This window comes from Prosopis cineraria, unplaced genomic scaffold (assembly GCF_029017545.1).
Source record: "Prosopis cineraria cultivar Desert tree isolate PC_DT_omini unplaced genomic scaffold, ASM2901754v1 PC12, whole genome shotgun sequence".
NCBI lineage: Eukaryota > Viridiplantae > Streptophyta > Magnoliopsida > Fabales > Fabaceae > Prosopis > Prosopis cineraria.
In genome coordinates this window covers 33,187,970-33,195,453 of record NW_026555343.1, presented here as the reverse complement: position 1 = coordinate 33,195,453, position 7,484 = coordinate 33,187,970, and the positions used below count along the sequence as shown (strand labels likewise).

At 29.7% G+C, this 7,484-nt stretch overlaps 1 pseudogene; it reads left to right on the top strand.

The window, feature by feature from the left end:
• The first annotated feature begins 2,034 nt into the window (after positions 1 to 2,034).
• Positions 2,035 to 6,195, top strand: LOC129289264 (beta-amyrin synthase-like; annotated as a pseudogene).
• The last annotated feature ends 1,289 nt before the right edge of the window (positions 6,196 to 7,484 follow it).

Below are 7,484 nucleotides of genomic sequence, written 5' to 3'. Positions count from 1 at the left end.
AATTATTAAAGTTAACTTTAAGTAGGGGTAATATTACATTATCTTCAATTGTCAAAAGGGAGCATTGCACTTTAAAAAAATTTAGGATCCTAAACACTCCTAAATCTATTATTTAAAAGCAAAATTACCGTTTAACTTTTAAATTTAAACATTGTAAAGGGAAAATAATAGTTGGTGAGAGATACCACGATATTTTATGGAGATGAAAACAATGCAATTTTGTAGTCGTTTTTTGCGTCTTGAGATATTAAAATATTTTTCATTTTGCCAAAAAGAAAATATTGATACAATGGAAAAAAATTGAAATGTTGGAGAATTAATTAAAGAGGGTATTAGAGGCCCATGCTCCTTTCTAATAGTGTTGAGTTAGTTAGTTTCATGTCTCTATCACCTCTTCTTGTCAGTGAACATAGACATGGGCCTCTAATCTTAGAATTTAAATTCTCTAAAATTAAAATCTGTAAATTTTTGTAAAATTTATCTTTTTTTACATATATTTTATAAAAAATAATAAAATGAGAAAAATAATAAAAGAAACTTCACAAATATTTGCGTATATCAAATTCAGAATTTGATAGCAATTAAATACCGTGGAGTCGTGGGCGTTTAAAGAATACTACAATTTTACAAAAATTATTACTACTTTCTTTCTATTATTAATTACGGTGTTTATGTAGTCCTTGGAGTATGGCTTTAGTAACTGATAGGACTCGACAATTAACAAAATTGATTATTGATATTAATGTCCAACTTCGAACTACCTTCAAGATCATTTATTAGACTCATATGAGTCATATCATTAAATTTTTATTATAAATGTCTCCTTTTAATATCCATTAAATATTAATGAGAGAAAATGTTATTAAAGTATATATATTTAGAGAAATTCTCGTATAGACCTGTATCACTATGTCATCCATATTCTATTTAATAAAAACATGCCATTCAAGTTACTGTAAATATAATTTGATTCTATCATTAATGATATTAGAGAAAAAAGACAAGAAATTAAATAGATATTTTATTATCAAAATAAAGTCATTAAAAGTAATGACGCATAAGATTTTATTAAATTAAATTTGTATAATTTTGTTAGATGTAATATCAATTTTATATTTGAAGTTCTAAGTTTGTTTTAATTTCATGTCATATCAATTTAGTTCCTTAATTTTACTTGAAGCTATACTTCAATTCCTCTGCTGCGTTTATGCGCTGAAGACTTGTTGTGAACCAATTTAAGCCCTTGCTCTTAGAAGAACCAAAACTCTCTTATAAATTGCAAAACTCTCTTATAAGTTTTTATGATCAGATTACTGTTCATATTGTAATTTTGGATTTTTCGATGGCCTTTCAAAATTCATAACTGTAGAAAAATCGTTTCAAAGCTTGTTAAATCCTTTTTATGATCTGGATGAAAACTTTGACATATAACTCTAGAGATCCCAAGAAATTTGTAATTTTTTGGGTAAATTTTTGGTAACTGCACTTAGATTGACCTGAAACTTCTGGAAATGTCACTTTTGCCTCATAAAAACTTAATTGTCGTTTATTCTTTTACTTTTGGTCTTAAGATCTTCGTTCAGCTCCTTTAGCCCGAAGATGTTCTACGTTCGGTATGAAAATTATCAGATGTGATATTAGTTTTTTGTTTAAATATCTTCTCAGTCATTTGATTTAATTATGTAGTTATTTTCATTTTAATTTGATCCCATCTTCTCTTAAATTTCGAAAAGTCACTCAAATGTTTTCCCCGGTCCTCCGTAACACTATCAAATCAATTTGTCCAAAAATTATATAAAATAAAGTAAAATTAAAAATTGTTCAAAAGAAATTTGGACAGATAAAATTAAAACTCAGAATAAAATTAAAAAACAAACTGAGATTAAATAAAAAAAATTAAAAGTCGGAGAAAGTGATAAAAAAATTAAAAAGTCCTGCCATACATGTTAGATATTGCATGATCACTTTCTTCTAACACTATCTATTGCCATGTCTATCTACTAAACCTGCATTAATTATCTTACACCATATTGTAATGCGGCTAAAATGTGGTGTTAATGCCGCTTGGTTTACGTGCCTATGTCTTATTTTTATGGGAAAAGATTTGTGGATCCGATCACACCACTTATTCTTCAACTCAGACAAGAACTCTATGTTGATCCTTACCATGAAATTAATTGGAATAAAGCTCGTCGCCTTTTGTGCAAAGGTGAGTTTTTTTTTTTGGTCTTTTATCCTTATACCATGAAATTACCAAGTTCTATCTACATGTATACTTGTTGATTTCTCCCAATTAATGAACAATTATAATAGAATATTGAATTTATAATTATAGGAAGATCTTTACTATCGCCATCCCTTGATACAAGATTTGATATGGGATAGCTTATATAAATTCATTGAGCCACTTCTTATGCGATGGCCTTTCAATAAGTTGGTTAGAGAGAGAGCTCTTCAAGTTACCATGAAGCATATTCATTATGAAGATGAATATAGTCTATATATAACTATTGGATGTGTCCAAAAGGTACATTTTCCTTGGGTTGGATGCGTCTAGCTCTCTGAGCATTGTGCTTGGATTAACACATATTGGATAAAATGGATTTATATGATTGATTATATTTTGTTGTAATGGATTTATAAAATTGATCCGTAGGATTGATTGAGTATAATTGAAAAGAAATTAGGTGAAAATATGATTTTGTGAAAATATATTTAAACACCCTTATTGTATGCCAAAATCAATTACAAGTAAAAAAACTATAATTCTTAAAAATTTGGATTATTTTCATAAAATTTAGGGTTAAAGTGCATGTTTGCCTTTAAAGTATTTTCCGAAGAGCACCTAATATCTTAACGTTTTTGTTGGAGCAATTTTACCCTTAAAGTTATCAAAACAGAACATTTTTGCCCTTTTCATCAAAATTCTAACATTGACTATTAGAAAATTTAACAAAAGGGGCAAAAATACTCCATGTTAATAACTTTAAGAGCAAAATTACTCTAACAAAAATGTTAGGGTACTAGATGCTCCTTGAGAAATATTTTAGGAGCAAAAATGCACTTTTATTGTAAAAAATTTATATTCCTTGTCGAAACAAGGAAATATTATGTATTTTTCAATTCATCTCTTCAATTATACTTTCCTAGTTATTTCTAGAAACTATCTAACTATTTTATAAACTATGGTTTTGAGTTCATAATTGACTTTGTCATGTATAAGTGTTTGAACACCACAGTTTTAGGCTCATAATTGATTTTAACATATACAAATATCTTTGTATATTTTTTAAGAAAATTATGGTTGTAAATTCATATTAATTTTAACACATATTAAGTTGATAAAAAAAGAGTGCTTTGAATATATTTTTACAAAACTATGATTTTGGCCTCAAAAGTTGATTATTACCTCAAAAGTATACTTTACTTTTGTAGAACATTAATATTTTGGGTTTTAATTAGTATATGACATTAACTATTCGCAGAGTTTTGGAAGCCAAGAATGGGATGCTAGTTTTGCAGTCCAAGCTTTGCTTGCCACAAGCCTAATTGATGAAATTGCTCCTATACTTGCAAAAGAACATGACTTCATCAAGAAATCTCAGGTCAACTGGTTACTACCAATTAACAAGCATATGAATATTTGAATGACTAGTTATTAATTAAGAGATATTTATTATGTGTATATATTGATGCATGAATCCTCTTGTGCTGCTAACTAAACCTGATGGTCTTATCAGGTTAAGGATAATCCTTTTGGTGATTTCCAATGTATGTATCGTCACATTTCCAAAGGGTCGTGGACTTTCTCTGATCAAGACCATAGATGGCAAGTTTCTGATTGCACTACAAAAGCCTTGAATGTGATTAACCTATTTTACTTTATTAAACAAGTTAATTAATTTCATTGCTCATCTTCACCTTACCATACATTTGGTCACTTAATATATTTTGGACTATTTCAGTGTTGTCTTCTTTTATCAATGCTACCACCAGAGATTGTAGGTGAAAAGATGGAACCTGAAATGCTTTATGATTCCGTCAATGTCTTCTTGTCACTTCAAGTGAGTAATCTTACGTTGTTGTTGTTTTTGTTGCTGTTGTTATGGTTCGATATTCTCACAGATTTTCTCTTCAGAGAACTTTTTTCTAATAAATTGCATTCTCTCCAGACTTTATCCGTCAGAAATTTGTGTTGGAGACATTTCTCAGATATTCTAGGGTGTTTTTCAATGATTTTGTCTGTGAGAAAGCCAGTGCTATTTTGTTTGTGCATTAATTTACTTACAAAACTCCATAACATTTTGAGTAAAAAAGGTGGTTTTACGGCATGGGAGCCAATCAAAGCTCAAGATTAGTTAGAAGTAAGAATCTGATCTCATCTAAATTTGAATTGAAGTCAACAAAATAATTAAAGAGAATGTAATAGGCACTAAACACTAACACATGTATATGGATTATTAGGATGTTTATTAGTTATTATTATGATGATGTATATATTGTAGTCTCTTCTTATTAATAAAGTACGACACTTTTTCTGGTCTCCTTTCTTTCTTTTTTGATTTATTTTGCTCATGGATTTGCTTGTTTGGATTATTCGGTGTTGAACCCTACAGAATTTTTCGAAGTCATCGTAGTTGAGCATGAATATGTAGAATGCACTGGATCGTCAATTCGAGCTTTAGTTTTATTCAATAAGATGTATCCAAGACATAGGAACAAGAGAGAGATTGAGAATTCTATTGAGAAAGATGTAAAATTCCTCAAAGATACACAAACAAAGGATGGTGGCTAGTACGGGAAGTGGGGGGTTTGCTTCACTTATGGCACTTGGTTTGCATTATGTGGCCTTGTTGCTTCTGGTAAGACTTATAAGTTTTGTGCTGCAATTCACAAAGCTGTCAGTTTTCTCCTCATGTTACAAAGAGATGATGGTGGGTGGGTGGGGTGAGAGCTATCTTTCTTGTCCAGAAAAGGTAAGAGTATGTTTGTTTTCTATTTTATAAATTGTTTTTTTGTTTTTGAAAACAGAAAAAATTTGTTAGGATACGTGTTTTTTATTTAGTTGTTTTCAAAACTATTTCCATTTTTTATGTTTAAAAACAAAAAAATAGAAACATCTTTAAGGTGTTTTGGTATTAGCCATGATGTATTTTTATTTCATTGTTTCAATTCCCTTAAGTTTCGCATGTTTGCAATGCTAGTCCTTGTCATGATAATGACTATTAATCTTGCTACCTGTTTTTTTCCTTATGAAGTTCCTTTATTGATTTCATGTCTTGTTTGTTTTTTTTTTTGTCTTCTACTCATTTTTTTTACAGTCCATCATAATTTAACAAGCTAGTACAAAAAGTAATAATTTATGCACATGTCAGCCACCTTTAAATCCTTATAGTCATATTTAAAAATATAGGGGCTAACATTGTAGATAGATAAAACTCAAGGAACTTGAAATAATGAAATGTAAGTATAGAGACTAATACCAACCTTAAACACATTAAAAGTATAGGGAATAAAATTTATATTTATTTATAATAATAAGTCACACCACGCAAGTAGAAATATGAGTATATATTATGGCTAAATCATTTTTCACACTTGATATAAATCATGGAGAAACAAGTCTTGTTATTTCATATGCCCATAGCTCTGTGGCCTTCTAGTTACGTCATCATCTTATGATTTTTTATAAATGATGCAGAAATATATTCCCCTCAAAGGTGATAGATCAAATGTGGTACATACAGCATGGGCTATGATGGGTCTGATGTATGCCGGACAGGTGAATCTTTTTAATTATTTATTGCAATCAAATAGCAATTTATGCTTGTTTTAAATTTACAATTATGAAAAAAAATTAAATAATTAATCAAAATTTATTGGAAGGTTGAGAGAGATCCAACTCCTCTTCATCAGGGAGCAAGAGTCTTAATCAATGCTCAATCGGAGAATGGGGATTGGCCGCAACAAGTTAATTAATTAGTACCTTTTACTTCTAATTAGCAATAATTTATTAAACTATAACATAAATCGATCAGTGTAGATTAAATGTTAGTTTATGACTTGTTTTTAGGAAATCATTGTGTATTCAACAGGAATTGCATGCTTCAATATCCAATGTACAGAAATGTTCTCCCACTTTGGGCTCTGGCTGAATATCGCAAACGGCTTACATTGCATGCCTTCCAAAGTTGAATAAATCATGTTAGGTTTATTTATGATATTATCACACCAAATTATTGAAGGTTGGCGAATGAATAGAGATAATTCTGACAGCAATGATGTAATCCACATGAGCTCAGTTGAAGTATTTGCAAGAGAGCGATACTTAGGCCATGTTTGGTAGCATTGAATTGGCAAGGTGGAAATGAAATCAAAGATGAAATCCTAATTTAAGCATGATTGGTATGTAAGAGTTGCAATTCTTAAGAATTCTAATTTCATTAAAAATGCTAGAATCCAATTCCATCATATTGATCATGGAATTGCTTCAATTCTCTTGAATTCAATTTGTAGACCCCATTATCCTCATCTTTTTTGTCCATTTATAACAAGATATGTCTTTTTAATTTTAAACAAAGGGCAATTTAGTCTTTTCCTATTTTAAGTACATATATAAATTAATATTATATTAAAATTTCATCTTCATTCCAAACACACTTTTAAAACTCAATTCTATTCCGATTTTGATTTCGATTCCGATTTCGATTCCATTAAAAACTCTTCCATCATAACAAATGAGGCCTTAGATTCGGTACTAGACTGAGCAAGAGATGATTGAATCACTTAAAAACAAGTTTTATATGTGTATATATATATATTCCTGTTGATCTTCTGTCATCGGACATGATGCCCAATTTACATTAGAATATGTTGTCAAGGATAGTTTATATGTACATTTAAGATGAATACCATAATGTATTGTTCCTTGAATACAACGTAGGACTCTTTTTACTGCCTTCTAGTGATTAGTAGAAGGAGATTGTATAATTTCACTACGTTGGTTGACACTAAAGCTGATATCAGGCCTTGTATAACAAATACATTGAAGTGCTCCAGTGGTTTATCGATAGAGATAAAGACTATGAAAGGGCCTCCATTAATGTTAGATAATTTTTTACTTGTAGACATTAGTGTTGTGCAGGATTTTGAGTTTTCCATGCCATATTTGTTTAGAATTTCCAAAGCATGCTTAGCTTGATTAAGATAAAAACAAGATTCAACTCAGTACACAATGATTCCGAAGAAATAATAGACAGTTCCCATGTCCTTCAAGGAATAATACATCTAGCTCAACTTGGCAATAAATTGCTTCAAACGATCACCATTTTGTTTTCTGATATTAAAATGTCATCAACTTATATTAGTATGATTGTAGTTTAAGTTTTGTCCTTAAAAAAGAACACTGAGGCATCACTCTTGTTATCAACAAATCTCCATTATAGAAGAGTATTTCTCAATTTTTCATACCAGGTTCGTGGACT